At 42.1% G+C, this 25,087-nt stretch overlaps 2 long non-coding RNA genes across 2 annotated transcripts; both read left to right on the top strand.

Annotated features, from left to right (window-relative positions):
- Positions 1–2,191: 2,191 nt before the first annotated feature.
- On the top strand, positions 2,192–15,236 carry LOC129380341 (uncharacterized). Its single transcript, XR_011891366.1, has 5 exons — positions 2,192–2,314; positions 7,484–7,592; positions 10,016–10,156; positions 12,215–12,621; positions 14,953–15,236. It is a non-coding gene; the product is annotated as an uncharacterized lncRNA (long non-coding RNA).
- Positions 15,237–21,428: 6,192 nt separating this feature from the next.
- LOC140214434 (uncharacterized) lies at positions 21,429–24,213 on the top strand. The gene is made up of 4 exons (XR_011891368.1): positions 21,429–21,645; positions 23,094–23,290; positions 23,469–23,564; positions 23,657–24,213. It is a non-coding gene; the product is annotated as an uncharacterized lncRNA (long non-coding RNA).
- The last annotated feature ends 874 nt before the right edge of the window (positions 24,214–25,087 follow it).

The following is a 25,087-nucleotide window of genomic DNA, read 5'->3' as shown; positions in this document are numbered from 1 at the left end:
GTCTGCTTCTGTTTTTTTTTTTGTTACAAACCGAAGAAAGGAGGAAAACTGTGTTACACCACGAAACACCCAGCCTTCCCGTAAAAAAAGAAAAAAAGAGAGAAAGAAATCAAGCCGAATAGGTCTCTTGTAGCGGTGCTGCTTGCATCAATCCAAAAATAAATTTATTGACTGCAGTGCAGCGTACAAGACCCCCCATGCAAGGCAAAGTACATAAACTACGAACGAGAGCTGAAGATAAATGAAACAGCAAGTAAAAAACACGCAGGCAAGCCATTAATTCTTGACGGCTAATGGTGCACTGCGCAAGCAAAGGACAGAAATAACACGAAGGGAACGAGGGCACGGTGCCGCCTTCCTGTCTTGCGTCCTCGTTGCCCTCGTGTTTCTTCTGTCAATTGTTCGCGTAGTGCACTATTCGGCATCATGACTGACCTGTTCCAACTTGCCCGATTTACAACCCCGTTACGACGAACCACATTAAAACTAAAGCTCTTAATTACAATGCCATGAAGACACTTCTTAAAACGATGTATACGGATTGTAGTTTTTATGTGCGAGTTGTGTATTTTAAGTGCGAGTCTTTATATACTGTACCACGTTTGTGGTCTGTACGGTTGACGATATGTGTATCGAAAGCTGTAGGCAACGTGCACGACTATGTACTTTTGTACAAACACTGTTTTCTCTTTATTACATAAAAATATTGTACGAATAATTAGCTTCGTTTTATGTGTATGACGTACGTCCGACTGGTACTGCTTGAATACATGTCTACCACTCTTACTAGAACTTATGTCTTCAACTGCATGTAGCACCCGTTGCTGCAGACTATAAATGAGCCAATGGTTAGTAGCAGCACAAGTGGTTTCAAAAACTAATAGGTGACACTGCATGCAAGAGTAAACGAGGGTGTAATGTAGCTGCATTTTTACTAAAGACGATGTGGAATTTTTGAAATTGTTCATTATAACTACCGAATATGCTATTTTTGTGCGTAAATAATAAATGTGTTGAAACCACAATCAATGTTCCTCGAGAACTACTAAAATGTCATTGCATTTCCTTGAACGAGTGAAGTGTCGAAATGAAAGGCTGAAACTGCCATTAGCAGACATGTTCTTGGGCATGAATTTAACAGATTATTTTGTTTGCGACGTTGATTCTGCCTCATCCTTAGCAAGAACACTAAAAAAGATATTTCCGAGTTTTACGTGCCAAAACAAAAATCTAATTATAAGGCACGCCAGAGTGTTTGACTGCGGATTAATCTAGTTTCACATGTGGTTCTTTAACATCCCCCTAAATTTATGTACATGAGAATTTTCTGGCAATCAGCATTCTTAGCATTAGCAATAGATAAGCATTCTTCATGTACTTTCCTCTGTCCATCTGTCGGTCCGTCTGTTATTTGTTCTCGCTTCTCGCTTTAAAACGGCGATTCAAGCATCATTTACCGTAAGTAAAAAAAATCTGGCTCTGCCATAATTGAGAGTAGACGCAAGCATGAAATGGCTGCGGGCAAAGGAGATTGGTTGGAGAGGATACTACAGCCACAATCTTAAAATGGGTCTGGTACACGTTCGCAACGGCAAACCGCCCCATCCCACACCGCTCCACAGTGCAACACGCCATACCGTGCATTGACCCATATGAACGCAATAGTTTCCTGTCACAGACAGAACCTCATTGCAAGTCTCGTCGCCGTAAAACAGCCATTCGCGAAGCGCCTGACGCTGCCGGCGCGCCGGACGCGCCGTGGAACTCACGGACCGCTGGCGTTGAAAAGAGCACTAAGCGACAAAAAATGGCAATCAAGTGCATAATGCACCGTATCGGCCTTTTGAACGACGCAATTGGAAATGACAAATAAAACTTCGGCGTACTAGAAATTGCAGCTTGAGTGATATTGTGAAGAAAAATTAGGGAAAACTCGGAAGCAATATTTTTGTAACTTGTTTGGGAAGTAACTAGCGTATGTAATGTGGTCGTGTCTGGTTGCCCGGATGATCTTGCTTTGTTCTCGCAACTTGCCCTGACGATGTCGTTTGAGTGCCCGGATAACGGCTCTGGCTTTTGGCTCAGGGTCACTTGAAGGTCATCGACGACGGAAGCTAAAAAAATTTCATGCAAAAAACGGGGGGAGGTGGGGCATACTCCGCGTCTGAGCAAATTTTTATTTTCAGATGAGGGAACCCTACGTGCAGTTGCTTGCAAAAGACCTCGTCGGCTCGAATACAACAAAGTTGTTACAACAGCATATTCAGACTAGCCAAGCAATGCTGCAGTCGGACATGGTGTTTATGCTGACCGGGTAAGTGGATACTTTTCACTGCACCTCGCATAACATAGTCTGACAGCGCGTGCAGCCTGGAAGCTGAAGTTGGGCTACTGCTGCCGCAGAAGCATTACGGCGTGCTTGCGCATGTATAAAAACATATGTGCAAAGCCTAATGTTCAAGTGTGCTTAGCAGACTGTCACGCTCGTCGCTTTTCAGAAAATTACGAGTCATTAACGTTCAGCATATTTGACGTTTTCTGCGAGCTGTGTGCCCTCATTTATACGGTGTCACTGTTTGACAAATCGCTTCGGCTATATCTAACCGCTTACCTTTAGCTTGCCGTAGCCTGGCATACAACTTGACCCCCTTTTCTGCCTGAAATCTGACATAAGATGTAAAAAAATATGCACTAAATAAATTGTGTGACAATTTAAAACAAAGAAACGGGATTTTCTTTTCACGTTTGCAGGCGAGATATGATTAGCGTCGTTAATGGCAACAAAAGTTCTACATTGGCAGGTAAGCATGACTTGAAACCGAATAAATAGAATAAGAGAATTCTAGCCAGCTGCTCCCAGTCTGTCGTTATAGGTGATCACTGGTCAAACATGTACAGGTGTTCCACAAGGTTTTGTTCTTTGTCCTCTTCTTCTGCTAATTTGTATCAACGACTTAGCGTTGGATCTAACATGTTCAATTTGTATATTCGCGGACAATTGTGTAATCTACCTTACTGTCAGTGATGCTTCTGACCACTTCACCCTTCAAGCAGATCTTAATCATGTACATAAATAAAGCGAACATTTGAAACCTAGAAGTTGACGAAAACTCGTCTGGTCGGGATTGCTCATAGTCAAGGGTAAAATGGACGCCGACTAAAAGCATTAAAAGAAAAGGAAAGCAAGTCGTTTCGGCTCCCATACGCCTCCTATATCGGGGCCCCCTTATGAGAGCCGAAACGTCTTGGTTTCTTTTCTTTTAATGTTTTTGGTCAGCGTCCCCCTTTTACCCTTGACTAAGAGTGAGCATTTGTTACTTGCCGACATAGTCCTCTTATATGTTCTATTCAATTGCTAACGTGCACGGGAAACTAGTAAGCTCGTTTAAATATCTCAGTGTTATCTTCTCTAATGACTTGTCTTGGTCTGCAGACGTTAGTACCTTCATTTCATTAGCTAAACAAATGCTTGGGTTCCAACAAGGTCATTTACGGCATGCACCACCACACGTAAAGGGACCCTGAACGCGCATCTACCATTTGGGATCTAGACCAAACATAAGTAACAACACACTTGAGTCAGTTTAGAATCGTGCCGCCAGATTCACCGCAAGATAAATCAAGATTCATAATATAAGTGTTACATGATATAAAGCAAGGTTTAACCTCCTATCCCTTTCCCATCGCCACCACATTACTTGTCTGGTACTGTTCCATAAGATTTACTAACCATCACTTCATGGCGCGCCTCACATCTCAGCCCCATCACGCATACCTAATCACATGGATCATGACTTTCAAATTGTCCGCCCATGTACGTGGCCATGCGGCGACATTTCCAGCAAAATTTGATTCATAACGAATGAGACTGACGCTCTGAAATCTTGAGTTATGAAAATTATTCATCGGTACTTTCATTTATTTCTATATGCTCCTCAGTGGGTAAAATGTACGCATCACAACGTTTCTATCAAGCATAGATAACATGAGTGAAGTCATCTTCTTCCAGCTTCTTATAAGTCACCTCCAATGTGTTAACTACGCCTGGTTCCATGTAGTGTTGCATGTCAAGGGAATATCCTATTTTGGTGTTCCCCGCAGCATCATAACAATCCCCTCACCCGTTTTACAGTTCATATGCGGGACTCTCCGGCTCCTTTATGCACCTCAGTGTAAAAAGGGATAATAATTTGACAGCATACAGCGTTCAACACACGAACCCTCTCGAGAGGAGCTAGCTTAGCAGGACTCTTTGAGGAATTACAAGACATTGCGTGGGATATTATTGGCCTCAGTGAGGGTAGGAGAACTGGTAAAGCTTATACGGTGCTGACTAACGGCCACGTACTCTGCTACAGAGGGCTGCCAGATAAGAGACAATGCGGGTATATAGGATTTTTAATCCGTAAGGACATTGTGGGCAACATTGATGAATTGCACATTGCAGGATGCAGAATTGTTAGGTAGGGTAAAGGGCAGTGATCATAGGTTAGGGATGTCTAGGATTTCCCTTAATATGAAGAGAGAAAGCGTAAAATTAGCTGAGAACAGGCCAACCTAGACGCAGTAAGGTTAAAAGCAGACCAATTTAGGCTGGTGCTTTCAAAGAAATATGCAGCTTTAGAACAGAGATGAAGATGACGTAGAGGTAATGAATGAAACCGTAACTAGGCTGATTTCAGAAGCAGCAATTGAAGTGGGAGGTAAGACACCAAGGCAACCATCAGGTAAGCTCTCCCAAGTAACAAAGGACCTAACAAAGAAACGACAAAGCATGAAAGTGCCCAGCTCAAGAGACCAGATATAGTTCGCGGAACTGTCAAAACTAATCAATAAGGAAAAAATAAGGGATGTTCGAAATAAGAATGTCAGAAAGACTGAACAATCAGTAAAAAATAGACGCAGCCTGAAAACAGTGAGAAGGAAACTAGGCATTGGACAAACGAAGATGTATGCGCTGAAATATAGACAGGGTAATATCATGAGCAATCTCAAAGATGTAGTAAACGCAGCGGAAGATTTCTATACTGACTTGTACAGTACCCGTGGCATCCACACTACCTTCATTTGAAGTAGTAATGAACAGGATACAGATGCTTCTTTTATAACTAGCGATAAAGTTAGAAAGTCCTTGGAAGATATCACCCGGGGAAAAGCGACAGAAAAAGGTGAAATAAAGTCGATTTAATCAAAGGAGGAGATATTATAGTTGAAAAGCTTGCGGCCCTTTATATGCAATGCTTCACGACATCAAGTGTACCAGAGAACTGGAAGAATGTCAACGTTATACTAATCCACACGACGGGAGATGCTAAAGAACTAAAAAATGATCGGCCCATTAGCTTGCTTTCAGTATTGTATAAAACATTCACCAAGATAATTTTCAATAGAATAAGGGCAACACTTTAGTCAATCACGAGGACAGGCTGGTTTCCGGATGGGATATTCTACAATAGACCACATCCATGCCATCAGTCAGGTGATTGAGAAATCTCCAGAGTACAATCAACCTTTCTATATGGCTTTCACAGATTACGGAAATGCATTTGATTCGGTAGAGATACCAGCAGTCATAGAGGCATTACGTAATCAAGTAGCACAGGAGACATACGTGAACATATTTTACCTTTGTTAATCTTGGGAAATATCTACAAAGATTCCATAGCTACCTTTGTTCTCCACAAGTAGAAATGTACCTATTGAGAAAGGAGTCAGGAAAGGAGACACAATCTCTCCAATGCTATTCACGGCATGCTTGGAAGAAGTATTCAAGCTATTAAATTGGTAAGGCTTATGAGTGAGGATCAACGGCGAATATCTGACCAATGTTCGGTTGGCAGGTGACATTGTCCTGTTCAGCTACACTGGGGACTAATCACAACAAATGATTGAGGAGCTTATAGCCTGGCAAAGGAAGAAGAGTTCAGGATCGCCAGTCAGCCTCTAGAGTATGTAAAGGGAGCACGTTTATATAGGTAATATACTCACAAGGGAACCTGATCATGAGGAGGAAATTTACAGAAGAATAAAAATGTGTTGGAGCGCATACGACAAGCGTTGCCATATCCTGACGGGAAGCTTACCACTATCATGGAAAAGAACAGTGTACAATCATTGCATTCTACCAGTGCTAACATACAGTACAGGAACTTGGATGTTCACACAGAAATTTGAGAAGAGGCAAGGACTGCGCAAAGAGCGATGGAACGAAAAATGTTAGGCATAACGTTAAGAGACAGGAACAGAGCGCTGTGAATCAGAGCAAACGGCGATAGCCGATATTCTAATTCACATTAAGATAATTAAATGGAGCTGAGCAGGTCATGTAATGCGTAGGATCGATAACGGGTGGACCAGTGGGGTTAAGAATAGGCTCAAGAGAAGGGAAGGAAGGCAAAAACTAGGTGGGTCACCGAAATTAGGAAATATGCGGGCGAAACTTGGAATCAGTTGGTGCAGGACAAGGGTAATTAGAGATCGCATGGAGAGGCATTCGTCCTGCAGCACACATAATAACAGACTAATGATGGTGTAAAGACATTATAGGCGATGTTGACGTAGGTGTCAAAAAATAGGTTGGTTATTATTACGTAGGCCGGGAAGAAACGGCGGGACGCGTGCATTTCCCTTACTGGGACTATATAGAAAGATAAAGGTGCTAAAGAATAATTTTCATTACTAGATTTCAGAGTTCTGTCTCAATTTATTGACCAGCCCTCATAATATCGTCATGTTGTGCCGTAAAAGGCTGGTACAACACAAGAAAGCACAACAGGTCTAGTACATACGTATGCAATTGGATATTGATACCCATAATAACTTGTATTATATTATATTGTAACATATGCAAATACTGAGGTGATACACAAGGAAAGCACATCATTAAAGTTTCATAACTTTTAAGCTTCAATGGAATATTAATTAGAACGTGGTTCGATTGGTTGATTATATTGCTGATATTATTGAAAATGTTAAATTAGTTATTGGATCATTCATCGTGAACTCGTCGGGGGTCCATATTTTGCTTATTGCTCTCTTCATTTGAAGCACCCGGCATTTTACAAGCTCTTCTTATAATTTTCGGTGCTGTGTCCTAGGTAAAAAAAGCGGTGTTGCACTTGTGAACAAAATTTACCCGAAAATGTGGTGAGAAAATGTATTTATGCAAGAGAAGTACTTCCACCGCCAGGCCCTTAGATTGGTCGACAATGAAGAAAAGAAATGAAAACGAAGAAAAAGGCGTCATTCTTCTACCGGGTAGTTAGTCCTGCGGGACTGATTTCTAGCCATGTATCGCTAATTCCTTGCCTCAAAAGGAGGCTACAAGTTCATTGGAAGTTGGAGTCTTGTAGCTATAGGTGGACCAGCGAAGAGAGATACTAGTGCGACAAGTTGGACCAGGGGCTTTGACTTACTTTGCCAAATAATTCCTCGACTAACGTATTACGGTGCTTCAGGAACGTGTTTCCATGTCTATGCGCAGGTTTGGCATACACGGGTTACGCGTGCAGGAGTCACAAGGTCGGACTCGCAGAAGACAAGCCGGGAGCGTTTTCGGGAGTGCAGTACGTCGCTCACGAGATCGGTCATCTGTGAGTCACTCCGGAATTAATTATAATCGCATAGTATAAAAGACATGCTTCAAACGACCAAGTCAATTAAAACAGGCTTCGTGGTTTTCTGCACGGACTGCAGTAGAGCAGACACCTTGGCCGATCGCTGTAGCATGGCTTAAATTTGTGAGGACTTGCGCTGAGACGAAGGACACAGAAAAAAGCGATACACATAATGCACTGCGCGAAACATCAGTTATTCTATATGGAACGTAGCTGCATGTATTTAAATTTCGTACATTTTGAAAGGGAGAGAACAATATATTTAAGTGATGGCTCTAGGCATACTTGGGCATGCGATTAAAATGAAAGGGAGCTAAGTTCGGCTGGCTATGGAAGCTCCGCAAGCTAAGCTCCATGGAGAGTTGAGTGTGTATCTGACGTTACGGCGTGGCGGACCCGGTCCTTAAACGGTGTCACCTCCTTGGCCCGTTGCACATTCCGGAATGTCTTGGGTCCTTCACATTGCTACAGGAGGCGATGGACCTTCCTCGAGCGTGCACAATGGTTCGCTTGCGGAGGTGATTGCGAATGGGGGAAGTTCCACTTGGCGTATTAGATATATGGAGCTACGGTTCATTAATATGACCTGGTATCTATCCACATATATATATATATATATATATATATATATATATATATATATATATATATATATATATATATATATATGTATATATATATATATATATATATATATATATTCCAGAGGGAGGTAACACATAAAGTAGATGCGCGCACCATGACATACACATTACAGCACAAAGGTTAGCAAAATTATTAAACCCCTAAAGAATTAAGAATACACAAACCTGCTGTTAGCATACAGGGAATATTACAGTAGACAGTAGTATCTCATTAATCTAACAAAGTCTAAAACGAATCGGTCGATCTTTCTTCGACCACTGAAAATTGCAGCATTCTGGTGCAGTCTCTTCCGCTACCGCATTGTTTTCGAGAAAAAAGACATTCTGAACCACTCTGTGTGAAAAAATATTTGGCGAGAATTATCAGATATCGATAGATACAGGTATGCGGAAAGGTGTTCAACATATTCCCCTTCCACACATATCTTCCACACATCTGTACCTATATACGCAACACTGTCACACACATTTCTATGAAACCACGTATATTAAGAACACTTTGTCCTGAAAAATTGGTGGTATTGATAAAATGCCGAAATGTTTTGGTAAAGGGTATACACAGCCAGTTAGCGAGTAGTTTCACCTTGGAAAAAAAAAATCTATCCGCGATTGTGAGCTGCTTGTTGTGAAGGTTGAGAAAATAAACCCAGTGCACAAATACGGTGATACTCTCCCCCTCGAATTTCTTGGCCTATCTCACTAACCTGCAGCTGCAGGGAACATCTCTAGCGTATTGTTCTTAAATTCTTTAGAAAGTTTGTTTAGAGCAATGGTATACTTCATCCAGTTCTAGATGAATTCCGGAGCTGTTTGTCTACGTGTGCAATTTCCGGAGACGCTGCATGATCATGCTCAAAGTAAAAATGAACAGTCCCAGAGTGGCGGAATATTTATGGATTCATCAAAGGCATTTGACTATGCTTCCCGTGAAAAATAATCTTATGCTGGCTTCAGCATGAACCACCGGTAGCTGAATGGATTGGTAGTTATATGTCTGAGCTTTAGCAGGTGATGCAATGCGCTAATCGTATTTCTGATATTCTGAACCAAGACACAAATTCTACTAATTAGCAAGAATTGAATAATTAACGTCTTAATTACCTACTTTGCTACGGTGAGTTTTCTAGGCGTACCCCCTTCGAATAAATTTCCAGGATGACCCAAGTTCGGAGGTATGCGCCATGAAACTCACCGCGAACTTGCATTGTTCCACTTTTATTTTTAACAAAACGATCTTTCATGCGCCCAAACGCAAAAGTAGCAGGAACGTCCGTGTGTTTCGTCCCATACTTTGGGAAATAATATCTCGAAACTGGTGTCATCCGTTAAATTCATTTTAAGTGGATACGTCTTGGAAACTCACCCGCTGCAGTTCGCCAATTGCAATACGTGCCTAAATTAACTATTTAAGAAAATGAGAGAATTTTTGTCAATTTGTTGAATATCTTTTTCAATTTCTCGTGATAGTAATGTCCGCCTCTTCGAGTAATCCAGCTAAAGGGCAACGCTATCTGCCACAGCCGATTTCTAAATATTCCACAAAACTTAAATGTGATCACGCTGAATACTGGTCGCGTGCATACATTAAAGTTTCAGTTGGTAGATGGTTGCGTATCTTCTGTGGTTGTGCAGAGAGATCGCGAACGTATTTCAACTCACCCGGTTCGCGTTACCAGTGTTTACATATGAAGATAAGTAGTAGAATGGTCTATAGGACGCCCAACTCGGGCTTGAACAAATTTTCCTCCCATATAGGCTAGGTTCACCACACGACGGGCATGGCAGTTCGATGAGCTGCAGCGCCACAAACGGTTACTTGATGAGCCCAACTGCGGGAGGAGCACGCTCCTTCTCGTTTTCAAAGTGCAGCAAGGACGCAATTAGTACGTTTCTGCGGTAAGTGAACTCAGAGCCGTTTCGGTATACCGCCTGCTTTCTTTTTAGTCCGAGCAGATCTTTTTAGCAATTACCCGTGCTAGTGCCGTCGGCGCCTCTTGTCGTTTGTTGCTCCAAGAGAAAGCACTTATCTGAAGGAGAAATACAAGTGTCTAGGCAGCTTATTAAAAAATACATTATTTAAATAATTCACTTATTCACTTTATGGCAGGTGGTGTAACTTGGAAATCAAATGGTTCTGGATGGAGCAGCACAACGCGGATGCTAGAAGAAACGAACAAACGTAGACAAGCGCTGTCAGCAAGGATTTATTTCCGATCCCGTACTAACAGAAGTGCGCGCGCGCGCACGCACACGCGCACGCACACGCGCGCACACGCACGCACACACACACACACACACACACACACACACACACACACACACACACACACACACACACACACACACACACACACACACACACACACACACACACACACACACACACACACACACACACACACACACACACGCACACGCACACACACGCACGCACACGCACGCACACGCACACACACACACACACACACACACACACACACACACACACACACACACACACACACACACACACACACACACACACACACACACACACACACACACACACACACACACACACACACACACACACACACAGACAGACATGCAGGCAGGCGCACAGCGATATCAACCTCGATGTACGTACATGACGGCATGAAAACTTCTTCCCTCATTGGGTTAGTGGTTTTACATAAGGTACTTAGCTGATTTTGAGCTGAAAAAGCCGGTGTGTGACAAGAAACGCAAAGGTCAGTTTGTCGGATGCTATGCAGGGGTGGTCTATCGTATCCCGCTGTTTTGCGGTACATAGGCCAAATCGGAAGATGCATCAATGAGCGCTTAAGAGAGCACAGAAACAAGGTACAATGTGTATCAGGTGTCGGTTTTCTTGCGTTTTGTTGCAAAACGTGTACATGTCGCCCTCTTCTAAAGGACACCGCTATTACAGACAGGGATAAATAAGTCCTAGTGTGCAAGAATAATTATACAAACTGCGTAAATCTTCTCGGCCGCTGACCAATGCATCAGCAAGCCGTCACCATCATGGCCGCGAGAGAACTGGATTATTTTCGCATGCCATGAAAGCTTACCGCATTTGCAATGTATCATTTAGGTTTCCTTGGTGTTTTCTTGGCGTACCGGTTTTATATTGTTTTTATGCCGTCATGTATGTATCTTCTAGGTTGATATCGCTGTGCATGTGATTTTTTGAGTGTGTGTTTAAGTACGACCAATCCTGGAAATACGATATCGTTGTCTATAGTTAGGGCTTCTTTTCATCGGTTCGTTTCTTCTTGTGACCGTGTTTTGCTGCACTATCCAGGCACCATCCAATGACGACCGACCAACGAGCCCGTATCACCACCCTCGCGGCAAATCGAGGCTGAGCAGAAATGATTTCACGTCTGCTCAGCAGAAATCGCAAATCTCTGTAGCATCACTTTCGGCATATTCGTTCTTAAAATGCGCTACACATTGCCGCTCCAGGTTAGAGTTTCCTAACAGTGTCCCTTTTGAAGCGCCGGACAATCTTAACTGGAACATCAGTGCATTTTTCAGCAGACCATGGAGACGCTTGATATCTCGAAAGTGGTGGAAGTCTCAAGATAAGCGGCCTTCAATTTTGCAATTGAAAGATGTGTCTTAAAGGAAACACATCAGCGATTAGTGAAACTTTTTTGATTAGCCACCTGGACATTGCTATTTTCGACGCATGCCTGCTGTTTCGATTAACATACTTCAACCAACACCGTCTACTATTGTCTGATCAGGGGAAACACAGAAAAAGAAACAAAACAAAATGTTCCGTTGTTTAAGACATCTTGCAAGCGAAAGAAAGCTCTTTCAATATAAATTTTTGCGAAGGACAAATTCATTGTTTGCCCTTCGTTTCGAATGTCATTATGAATTTGGAACTTCTACTCTGGAGGTCGTCCAATACATAACGTAGCCTCGCTTTTTAACTATACACAGATTAAGTGGTTCTGCGTGCCTGAGAACTAATACAAATCCTGAAGTCGTTGTACTGCCTAGCAACAATATTAAACTGCCGGGAGAGCTGTTGAACGGAGCAGAATTCTGTAAGAAGTATTTCTCTACATATAAGAACGTCGCCTACGTTAAGGTAAGACATACTATTTGCCTCGATAGTCATTTCGTCGTCGCGGCATTCGTAGCACAACTTTTCTTAGCATAACCGCTTCTATATATATTACCGCTTTTATATAACCGCTTTTTATATATTAAGACCTTTTCTCTTTTGCCTACAGCGTGATTCTGACCTTCGTAGGTGCAGGTTACGATGTCAATTGGGGCCCCGAAGTCAGACGTTCAAAGACGCACTCGACGGGCATCCTTGCGACAGTACTCGCCCGGAAATGGTAACAAGCTCTTTTTACAGCCAAGCTGTGCGTAGCTACCCTCCTGCGGTCGGCGGCGTCCGCCCGTCTACGTGTCGCGTCGACACGAAAAAAGCTTCGTCTCCAGTTTCTCTCGAATGCTCTGTAGCTCTCAATATAATGCAGGTATCTTGAAAAACATAATGCTGAAATTGGCCGCTAAGACGAGTCTCCCTACGGCGAGTTTCATTTACTCGTCAAAATTAGTCAAAATTTACTCGTCAAAATTAGCGAAGTTGTAAACGTTACAGATTTCCCATCTGCTGTCAATACATGGCCATCTGCGGAGGGAGTATGGTAACAGAAAATGGCTTAACTCGTGTTTCATCGAAATTATCCCGAAACGATCAACCATACCTAAATTGGCCGGTAAGACGGCTACAACATTACGCCGAGTTTCATCTACTTTTCATAAGTACGTAGTTCACAGTGAAGTTGTAAATATTGTAGAATTCCCGTCTGCCATGCGGCGATACTTGCACATGTCACTACTTCATAAAAGAATAAGAATAAATCACTCCACAGTCGAATGATGTATTCGTTGTCTGTGTCCTTCAATAATAATAATAATAATAATAATAATAATAATAATAATAATAATAATAATAATAATAATAATAATAATAATATTACCTAGATATACGTAGATGCGTCGAATGAGGCAAAAACACACCACAGTTTCGCTGCTCGTTATTCTTCACAGAGTGGAAGGGCTAATGATTTTTTTTAGTTTAATCATATGCACTATCAGAGTAGTTCAAGGAAAAAATTGAAAGCTAGCTCTTTAGCAAGTGCGATATCCTTAACTGCTACTTTTATCTTTACTTAGCAGCATCATAATAATTTCAGCTGCCGTCTAAACTTCACTACATCAAAAACAAGGGCACCTCGCACTTTCTCGCCAAAAAAACCCTATTCTACGCTGGCTTCGCCCACCCAAGTCCGGCCTATTTCCTAGGCTCATCTATCTGAAATTCAATATATGTTGCTGGTAGCAGTGTGTCTATGTATTCTTCAAAACCCTGTTCTTTTACTAAACCGGCAGTCATCTTTCTTACATGTGGACACACGTTCAAAATGATCTATCTTGTTTAATCTTAGCTGCAATACAGAAAACCCCAAGGAGTTCCCCGTTACATTTTCTCCACATATTTTTAAATCGCTACACCTTTAAATCTGCTTTTCACTGCGTTTCACGCTGTCCTCGGTATCCCAACGAAGTGCCACATCCTTGCCTTCCAAACACACAAATTCAAAAGCGGGGACGTTGGGCTGTTTGCTCGCCTTAGCGACAAAAAGCGAGAGAAACGAAGTCCGAGACAGACACAATATGAGCGATTAATACCAACTGCCTTTGTTTATAGCGTCGCGCGATAGATGGGTTCCGTAGAATTAGAATAAGTTCCACGGAAGTTATTAATCGGAACTTGCTTACGTGGAACTTACATGTAGCCTAATTGCTGCGCGACGCGATAAACAAAACCAGTTTTCAGCTCTTGAGTGTTGTCTGTCTTAGTCTCAATTTACTTCCGCACTAACACAAAAGGTTAAGGGAAAATAAGACATCCACCTAATCGTAGCGATTGCTACAAAGGAAACCCATCCGTGTTTCTCGAAAGGAAAGCCTCACAATTGAAGAAAAATTCGTCCTGGTCCGGGACTCGAACCCGGGACCACCGCCTTTCCGGGGCAGCCGCTCTACCATCTGAGTTAACCACGCGGCTAGCAGATAGCAGGGCGAAGTCGAATATGTCAACAACTCGAAGCAAAGGCAAGGGTTTCACGTAATAGTTCTGCGGAAACCTGCAGAACTACTACGAGAATTGCTACAATTAGGTGGATGTCTCATTTTCCCTTAATCCATTCTCTCCACCTTGCGGGTTTCCGCAGAACTATTACGTGTAACACAAAAGGTGTATATTTTTTTTGCCAGTGTCCAAAGAAGCTAAAAAGAACTTGCCGCTTTGTTCATGCATAAATACTTATTGAACAGAAAGAAGAAAAAGCGATACATAGGCCATAATCATAGACGTTTGTATAGCTTTGTCATGGTTGCTTTAGTTGCTTTTCTTGCGTTTGTGCTTTGTATTTTGCATGCTTGTCTACCCCTCTCTCCGTTCGGCACACTTACACATTACGATCAAAAGTAATAAATTGTAAATTTTGCTGTACACTCTGTGCCATCTAGTTTGCTTGACAGTGGACGCTTGTCCGTTCCTGGCGTTTTCCCTGTCCTATGCGCTGTGACTTGTTTTATCTATAATGCGCACTAACCAGCCCACGTTAGCTCTGTTTCTATTTTCACTTTTTCAGAAATGCAAGGAAGGTGTCTGCAAGCAATGGTGATAGATGACTGCCTCAAATGGAGTAATTGTGGTGCTATAGTAAAGGTCCACACCCTGTCTGCTGATCAAAACATATTAAGGATATACGGGTTAACGGAAATATATAAAAGTGGACCTTTCTCCTTATAGGCACGGAGTTGAGCAGTACGGTGAAAAAAAAAAGACGCTAATCAGCGCTGTAGTAAAAGAGCTACGCAGGAAACTGTTCATTTATTTTGTAACGACCTCGTAACAAAAAAAGCAAGTAAATGTCGAAAATAATAGGAACAAAACACTCTAATAAAAGTTATTACTACAATAAATGCTGTTGCAATTTTCTATCTTTAAATTGCTTCTTTATTTCTTTCTTTCGCTGAAGCAATAACTTCCTTGTGTCGGTTATAGCCTTTTGGCACATGCAGTTTGCTGACGTCACTGCGGTGCATTCAATCGCACCGTTAGGCTGAGAAGGAAGTAGGGTGCCTTCTCTAGTAGCCTGAATATTTGTCACATGTTTATGTTTACTAGGGGCTCACATTTTCCGTGACATCTATGTATACGTCGACATCTGCATAACTAAGACCAAAACGTAAGTGTGTAAAGTTAAACCGAAACTCTCGTACTTTGCATGCTCAGTTTCTATTGTTTTATTTGTACTACGATAATGGTGAAATACAGTAGCTCAGAAATTGTCAAACTATTCACCGATCATTCAGCATGCCTTTTTAAATACGCAGAGGCCCTAACTCTCATTTTCTCTCGTTTACGAAAGCTCGTGTCAAATGAAAGTGTGGTAGGAAAGTGAAGTAAAAGCGACGCAATAAAGTTAAACACTTCGTTAACCAAGTTGACTGGATGTCGTATTGCAACGCATACGAGTGATTAAATGAGCACCTGCTGAACAACTGCAGTTGTCACAATAGTTCTAGGAATAATTTCTCTATACAGGCATTCCCAAGAAAAAGATTTTAAAATGTTTAAAAATTTACTCGCCATCCCGGCCCTGCAAAAATGGGTATCCAGCGAAGGTGTTGAAAACTACCACGACAATTGTTGAGGGGTGTATGGAATGTTTTATCGCTTCGTAGTAATGGTATTAACGGTAATCTTTTACAGCACACCGCCACCCATAGTGGTCCTGCATCAACATTGAAATGAGATGCTAGGCTAGTTATTTTATGTACGAAATGCTAAGGACGTTACTCCCCACGTCGCAAGCTGCCGTCGCCGCGGCAGCTTTCGCGACAGTATTTTTACTGGGAAGCGCATGCGGGTAGCGCTAGGTGATTGGCATTGTTTTTAGCAGCGCCTTATTGTCAATTATGTAGTTTGAGTGCTTGGTTTGCGCTTTTTCTTTATTAAAACGTATGCTGTTCTGTACGTTGTATGCATTCTACCAAAGAATGTATGCACTGTTCGTTTCACTTTGCTAAGTGCTTGAAGCCTCAGCTTTACCGAGGTACGAGCCACTGCGCCCGGCCCTGCACTGTCACTAGGATCGGCCCACATGTTTGCTAATGGGCGCGAACACGAAAAATAGCGACCAACTATAGGCTAACAGCGTCGCTGTAACAATAGGTAGAGAGGTTAGCGTATTGCGACACGCCAACCGGGTAAGATGGTGAGGGATGAAAGAAAGAGAACGAAAAAAAGAACCGACAACAGCGACAACAACAAAAAAAGAGCACGCAAGCACCAATGCGCTAAATATGTATTTATCGTACATTAACGGCCCAATAAAGAAAACTTAGTAAGGGGGTAATATAGTGACAAAAAATACAGTGAAGGGAAATAAACAGGCCTATACATACATACAGGCACGACAGCACTACATACTTGCATACATACACATAAACCTACCGCGGTAGCTTAGGGGCTATGGTTGAGACCTGCACTTCGACAGGGATGAAATGTAAAATCCTTTGTGTACTTCGATTTAGGTGCACGTTAAAGAACTCCAGGTGCTCAAAATTATTGAGGAGTCCCTTACTACGGTGTGCCTCATAATCGGATCGCGGTTTTGGCAACTAAAAGCTTAAAATTTTTCTTCCATCCGCATACACTACCGCAAAAGTTATTTACAGAGTTTTGATGAGGCTTGTATCCCGCGGGAATACCTGTGTCGTGTCTCCAGTGATGTTCCTTTTCTCCTTCTCGCTTTTTTTCTTCTTTTCTTGGCAGTAGAGTGATGTGTGCTATCATGTTCCATAATTTGACCTGTTCCTACGTTAGTCGAATACGACACCGGGAAAAGGTAACTGACAAATGTTGAGTCGGCAAGTGCGAAACCTTTAGTCTCTTTCAGACCGAGGTCTGAAAGAGACTAATAGTGTGCGTCACTCTATTTCATTTCAGACATGCGCTGTGAATTTGCACATTATTACTACAGGTCTACTTACGTACGACACTAACTCGCCGACACGCCTCGCTTTTTGTAACACATCAGAAACAGTCAATGTCTAGTTGCTCCTCCTGTGACAATTCATACGTTTTTGTCGAGCAATTTCTCATGAAATTGCCGCAATATCATCAACAGCGAGTCCGTTTGCCCGATTAGTTTAGCCGCTTGAAGGTACTCGATCAATTTTTTTTCCAGCCAAGATACTCAGTGTACAAAAGACTGGCTGCTTGGGCTGGTTGGTGAGATATTGTTTAGACATGGAAAAAAACAACCTTTTTATTGCGCAGTTCGTAGGAAGGAAGGAAGGAAGGAAGGAAGCGACAAGCCAGAGCTCAGTGCATTCGGCCGGTTGCCTTCTTTCCTTCTTACAAAATGCGCAATACAAAAAGGTTTTTCCCTTGCCTAAACTCAATGTACAGTCACGCCCTACTAAACAAAGATGTGCTTCGACAGCCCTAGCGGTTTTTCTTGATGACAGCAACCTAATTAATTGGGTTTGATTTGCATATTTTAGAGAAATGCACTCACATTCAGTGTTTCCTCTTACGACTACTAAAACAACGTGACATACGTCGGGGTGCGTAGAATACTGTTCTTATTGGGCATTGAACTTGAACTTTCATTAACTAACGCGTATGCGTGGTGGGATGTTTTAAGCACTTTTTTTTTGCCTTGCCAATACTCACATCTTTTTTTTTTACCACACTTACAGCTTAATACATTTCTGTGTCTGTGGTATGTGTATGCGCTGCCTACGGGGAAAGAGCTAGCCTCAATTTGATGACTGTAAGTTGGGATAGCCGCAAATGATGGAGCCGGATATAGCTTCGTGTTTCTGAGCAGTTGTTAAATACCACAATAAGAACTGTAAGTTTTATTGTAAGGGACAATAAAAACAATAAGACTGCAAAGTAGGTTTGGGAAGTAGCGCTTATATCAACTATGGGGTCTATTATGTTCACTAAGGCAGTATAGCGCAAACGTAGAGCCGCAGATAACGGACGAGGGATAGAATAAAAATCTGATGAAACGCTCGCCTGTGATTTAGCTGGGACTAACAAAAGTCTCTGGGCGAAAGACAGTAGAAACTACGTTAGTCTGAAAATAACTAGTCGATAAGACGCACAAAGCAAGATGCGTGAACTGCTTCATCTAATCTTGCCATGGACCACGCAATTCTTGCTGCCATCGATGTTTCAACGGCACTTCCAGTCAAGTGACAACGGTGATCCCCATCGAATGCTTCAAATGAGAAGATTGCAGTGAGAACTGATACGAACACGGCAACGTAAAATAATTACGACGCCCCTATTAAATATTCGCTGAACATACATAATATTTTCCCGTGTTGTTGTTGTTGTTGTTGCCTTTTAACTATGTTTTTGTCATAGAGACCCAGAGACTGAACTTGTCTTCTTTCTCCCTCCTTCCCAGCATGCCCTACAGCTGTAGTGATCGATCAACTCGCACTATAGTTCAAGCATACACTATAGTCGAGTCATTTACCATCTGCGACTTATCTCTTGACCTAACCTTAACCGCAATGGCCTTTGAGGTGCATCGCACGCTTTAACAATTATTGCTCACCTTATTCAAGAGAACTACTTGGAAAAGTCTGCATGTTTCCATCTGGATATACTGCTCGCCTGTCTTCATATCAAAAAAGTGAAACTGACCTTCGCGAGCTTGATGTCACTAAATACAATAGAGCATCGTAAATAACAAAGGAGCATAAACGTGGCGAAGCAAACCGAAGCCATGAACTCGATGACTTAAGGTAGGTCATCCTACTTTACCGGCTTACGGAGATTAAAACACTTCCGTTAACTTGCTAGCACAAAAATTACAAGCGAGACCGAGTAAGATCAAAACAGGCAGTTACTCTTAAGCAGGAGAACAACGATATCAGAAAAAGATTCAAATTTCTAGAAAGATACAAACTTATTACACACACAAACACACCCATGCATAAGTATATATCGGGCTGTCTATTTCCCACTCCTCCAGAACAAGATAGTTCATGATTTTCTGATTTTCATTGGCACTATAACGATAGCAGTCGCAGCGGAAAGAAATCGCTGAGCGTCATTTTAAGTCGGCACATATTATGGAATAAGCATGCTGGACGTGAAACAGCACACATGGCAAAAACATGTGGCGTGCTTTGTGGATTTCTAGATGTCCTTCTGTTCCAAATTAAGTAATAAATAATGCCATATTATAATAGTTTTGCTCATGTACAATACAATTACTCAATTATATAATATAGCCCTGATGCAATGTCACTTTTGGACCCTTGACCTATAAACAAATAATATATACCACAAGTAAGCTATTTCAGGCAGCTAAGGTATTACAATTTTCCTAACATTTTTTCAGGGTGTCGCTAAAGTGCGACAAAGATATTAAATTTTTGGTAGGGTTTGCTTAAAAGTCGCTGAAATGTCGCCAAATGGGTAGATTGAACTTTATATAGTATAAACGCTTTTCAAACAATATAATAAAGGATAACTTGGCTTAAGGCATGTTCAGGAGTATTTCGCCTTCGTCTGGTTTTCACGTAGGTGAGGAACAAACAGGGAATTCACTAACCCTGTGTAGATGTCTTCTAATTTACTAATCTATTAAATATACCAATAACAGCTGAATTCCTGCGTTTACCTTCAGTTTCTAAGTTTACAAATCTATTGCGCTGAAAAAGACACGGGTCACCAAATTTTTCTAGCACAAAGACAACCTTGGTCCTCGTTATCCTCGCTATGTAAAGCCCCGTAAAATTAACATACGGGGCTTTACGTACTAAAACCAGCATCTGAATATGAGGTACGCCGTAGTGGGAGACTCCGAAAACTTGGACCAACTGGGGTTCTTTAACGTGCACCTAAATCTAAGTACACAAGTGTTCTCGCATTTCGCCCTCATCGAATACTGCCGCTGTGGCCGGAAAATATTCTAGTTTTTAGCGCTCGCGATATCAGAAATAAATTATGCGACACGATACTGGTCCTGTTGTTAACATGACGATGCGATTTATGCGACCTTTATACGCGTTGAATACTACACTTCCAGCCCCTGATCTACTACCTGAAAGCTTCGTGCTGTATTTGATATGTCCGAAAGCCATCAAAAAAAAAAAAAAAACGGAGATGTTTCCTTCACATTCACACGAAGGAGCCCAACCTGTCTGATATGTACTCCTTTCTACAGTTTACCCATCCTATTTTTGACCTGGTGCGTTTGAAGTTTAACAAAAATGTTATTGCAATAACCATGGTATGCTAATTTAATGGTACGCTTCTGAAACGTTGATTGATCGAATGTGCTTTGTGCTTCCTGAGGCGTTACCACCACGGCTTTAAGATCTCTTCTAGTGGTTCTTATAAAAAATTACATAAAAGAACATGCATGCTCGTGCCACAATATGAAAACTGTTTGCATCGGTTGTATTAACGGCAGCGTATAACAGATCACAGTTGCATCAAAATGGTCATGGAGCCCACGCGTGGTACAATCTATTTTGCCGCTATTTTGTTGTGGTTGAATAATAAAGTGCGCTCTAGAACGCATGTTTGAAAGCAAGTTTTATAATATCAACATCGCTAACATGTCTCGAGCTGTTCTGCCACGTCATTAGAAAAAGTATCCGGTCACTAAATACAAGAATTTCTCGCTAAACACAGCGAAAGGTTGCCAAATCTGTCGACAAAATCACTAAGATGGCAACACTGGCTAACTGAAATAAATGTAATGAGATGCTACTCGTCACAACATGTCTATCTATGACATTAATGACTTTCCCTGAGAGACAGACGCATATGGTAAATTTTTACGCGATCTATTAGCACGAAATGTTAGGATCCCAAACGATGTGATCTCTCAGAATGCTTTTTTACGATGGCTCTTACCGATTGGATTGGGCATTCGCATCCACTTAACCAAGGCGTTAGGTAGACGACCCCACAAAAAGACGCCTCGACGATGGCCTTTAACCGCAATGCAAAAACGCCGGACAAGTGAAACGTAACCTGTGGTTGTGCAGGTAATACCGGGACATTTGACTAAGTATGTAAGATGTAAACAAGCCTCAAGGCTCATATTTGTGTTAGTTAGCACTGTGTTAGTTCAACAGCACATGACAACACACAAATAAAAGGAACAGTCTTGCGGATGATTTAAATATAAAGATGGTTAGACAATCCCGTAAAACTTTTGTTGCAAACGCCTCTGGCTATAAAAATGTAGGAAATTTAATTAAGTTTCTCGTCTTGAGCGTCCCAATGGGTGAGTACCATTGCATTTTAAAGCTTGGATTCATTCACCAGATATATTGTCCGATGTTTAGGTTTGACTAATAGTATATGGGAGCTCCTGTGGCACTCTGCATTGCTGCAGTAATGCATGAAATGGCTGCCGTATTAAAGAGCAGGTGGGCGTTGAACGTATCTCTCGTAGTACAAGAACTATGAATGTGTGAAGAGAAACATAGGCAACGGGCAAAAATGGCACAGCGCATACCTTAGGCAAAGTACTATTGTATATTGAAGTGGTTGCGAATTGCCTGCCATGCTGCGAAACTGCCCGGTAGAAATCTGTTGAATGCCGGTTGTGCGAATTGAGATAAATTATTCAACCGAGCCGAAGCATAAAAGGGAAGCAGCAGTTCTGAACTGTGCGGTCGCATGAATGCTGCGACTGATTTCTTCATTCTGTTTATTCTGATCACTTAGAGTATATGGCGCCCTATAAGCATATTCTCAATAATAGTAATACGCAGGCGGAGGCGCAAGAAAGCCCATAATAACCGCAGGACACGTCAGAGCCTAGATGATTACAGCGTCGAGTGCAAAGATCAGATGCAAGCTTTGTGACGATTCGCAGATATCTAGAAGAAATGTGCAGCGGAACCCATCTGCAACGATCCTCTAAGTTATGCGTGAGAATTCACGTAGCGCAAATGCTTTGTCCACTTTCCACTAGAGCCGATCGAACGGAGCGTGACGGTGCACCCGTTCGACTTGGCCGGTTTTGCAGCCAAACGCAGTGCGCGCCTCGGGAGGCCTAACCATCCACGGACGTATGCGTGTCCCACATTGTGGTACAGCACGGCGGTGGCACAGCTGCGTTGCTTTATTGACGCACGTATTCCACGCCCCTCGTAAACTTCTGGCGTGGTGCCGAGAATAGGCACCGCTCCACTATGCTGCAATCCCGGGTGTCGTTCCTCGTAGGGGCTAGATTTTCAAAATTCTTTTCACGCGGTCATCGTATGGAGACCGCAATGGCCAGACCAAAGGTGGGGTGGGGTAGCCAAAGAAATATTCTCCCATTAAAAAAACAAAGGCACTTTCCTGCGTAACAAATTACGCACGCACGCACGCGCGCACGCACGCGTGCTCATACACGCAATATGAAGGTGGTGCGATTTTATGTTAAACATTCAGCAAGGATAAACCGATGAAGACGTGTGAAATTTTTAACATGATCACACACAAACTGGATCAGTATACATTACTTCTTAGTATGCTTTTAGTGAAATAAATAAGCAGTGCGATGAAAGGGCAGATATTGTTTCGTGCTGTTTCGTTCATAAGGTTATGCCAAACAGCCCAAACCATCATCTTACCAAGTGTGATTGTCAATGTGGCAGCATTTTCCGCCACAACGCTTATAGAAGTTTAGTTTTGTACACTTGTGCAAAGCAGACGCGCATTGTTGACATTCCTACGCAGTTATGACTCTCCAAGAAGAACTTGACGAGGACGGCCTTAAAGTCATTCCTCAAGTTTTCGAAGTTAGACAAGTCAAGGCCGAAGAAAAGCTCCTCGTAATTGAAGGTGGACACTCCCTTAGACTGAGGAAGGCTTCTATGCTCGCTGACAATCTTTTACTTCGTGACGTTATTGAAGAAGGTGTTCATGAGAGATACGTGAGCACACTTTGTTCATTAAGCGTTTTTTGATTGTGGTCTTGCAGTGTAAATCTTATGTCACTGAAAAAAAAAAAATAGTAGAGCGTGTCCTAAGATGCTTTGATTAATTAGAATGTGCGCGTACTCTGACATATTTGATTGTGTAAGCTAATGTTACGCATGCACTTTATTTAAGGTTAACGGAACCGACTATGAAGCGCATTTATATGAGGATGAAAGCAACAAAGCCTCGTTGATCATGGAACTTCAAACAAGAGGCGATTATCATATAGTGAGTAAAGCCTTCACATAAAGCTGCGAGTTAGAAAATGCCTCGTTTAAACAAATGACGAAAAAACATCACCGCATGCCATATTTGCGTAGACTGGTCTTCTGAATGACACTCACCGTATTGAGCCTCTGGCAACTACAGAGAGATCCGGCAGAACTGTGCACAAAATATCTAAGATTGTAAGTGACGGTGGAACATGCGATCGTGTAGGAGACGGTGGTAAGTATTTGTTTTTGCTTTTTCTTGTTTTTCGATTTTAACGAGGTCCAAATGTTTTTTTTTTCCGATTAGTTTCAAGTTGTTTATTTGTGCATAATAATAAGGTTACAAATGGGAATTATACATACGCACAGAGGGAGGTCCCAGAGTCAACAGGCTGTACAGGGGACCTCCCGTGAGAAAGCAGGGAAGATATCCATCAACAGTAACTGTAAATACACAGCACCTGTTTATACCTTAAAACAGGATTTTTAGTTAGCTTTTGAGCGAAGAGTACATAAAGACAATCGAGTGGCTAGACCCTTTGTTAATTGCAACAATATCAGATGGAGATCGCTTGAAATGGCTGCGGCGCACATCATTATTGTTACATGTTTTGTTTTGCAGGTGATTGTATTGTAATGATGGTAATAAAATAACCATATTTGCTGTTATTGTATTGGTGCGACTGACGCAGATTGTGAATCCGATATATCTTATTGCCCTTTCTTTTGCAGTGGGCAATAAATAGGCTGGTGATGATCATTGATGGGGATTTGAAAAAGAAAGTTGGAAAATCCCAAATAGCACTTACAGACTGAAATGAAACTTGTAACTTCACATCTACTTTCAGCGTTTACTTGATCGCTAAGTACTCTTTTGTAGGGAGCCGGCTTTACGAAGAGGAGCTTCCCGAGATTGGTGCGTGACTTGCAAAGAATTGTTCCGCGTCGCTATAGCTGCCTACGACGCAGGATCGAAGAAACTAACGTGGTTTTCTATTCTTTTCAGAAGCCAGAGATGTGCCATCGAACTTCACTATTGAGGTCTACCTCATGACCGATTTTAAGCACACAAAGTTCTTTGGAAATCGTCAGAGGCAGAGAATTATGTACGCTACAGCGTTAATGCATTCGGCAAGTACACAATGTTCTCATATACTTAACTTAAAATCGGGAGTTATAATTTAATGGAAGTTCGATCCTGAGCGACACTATAGCCTCAGAAATCGGTAGCAATTTAGCCAAACAGTACTTACAAGCATTGCTTTCCATGGAAAAAATGGAAAGAAAACAAGCCTTTTAAACCATTGTTAGGTCACGCTGTCAAGTTTAAGCGTTCGTGCGCCATATTGAGGGTTCACATTTCGTTCAAGGGCATCTCTTGAGAGTGAGAGAAGCAAGGAAAGACAGGGAGGTTAAGCAGACGCTCGTCCTGTTTACTACCCTGCTCTGGGGGAAGAAGGTAATGGGGTGAAAAGAGAGAAAGATGGGAAGAGAGCACTAGTTGCGCGCACATATGAAAGTGTGCGTGAGTCTATAAAC

The sequence above is a fragment of the Dermacentor andersoni genome, unplaced genomic scaffold (assembly GCF_023375885.2).
Source record: "Dermacentor andersoni unplaced genomic scaffold, qqDerAnde1_hic_scaffold ctg00000044.1, whole genome shotgun sequence".
NCBI lineage: Eukaryota > Metazoa > Arthropoda > Arachnida > Ixodida > Ixodidae > Dermacentor > Dermacentor andersoni.
Note: the sequence above shows the minus strand (reverse complement) of the source record. Positions and strands in the feature narration are given on the sequence as shown.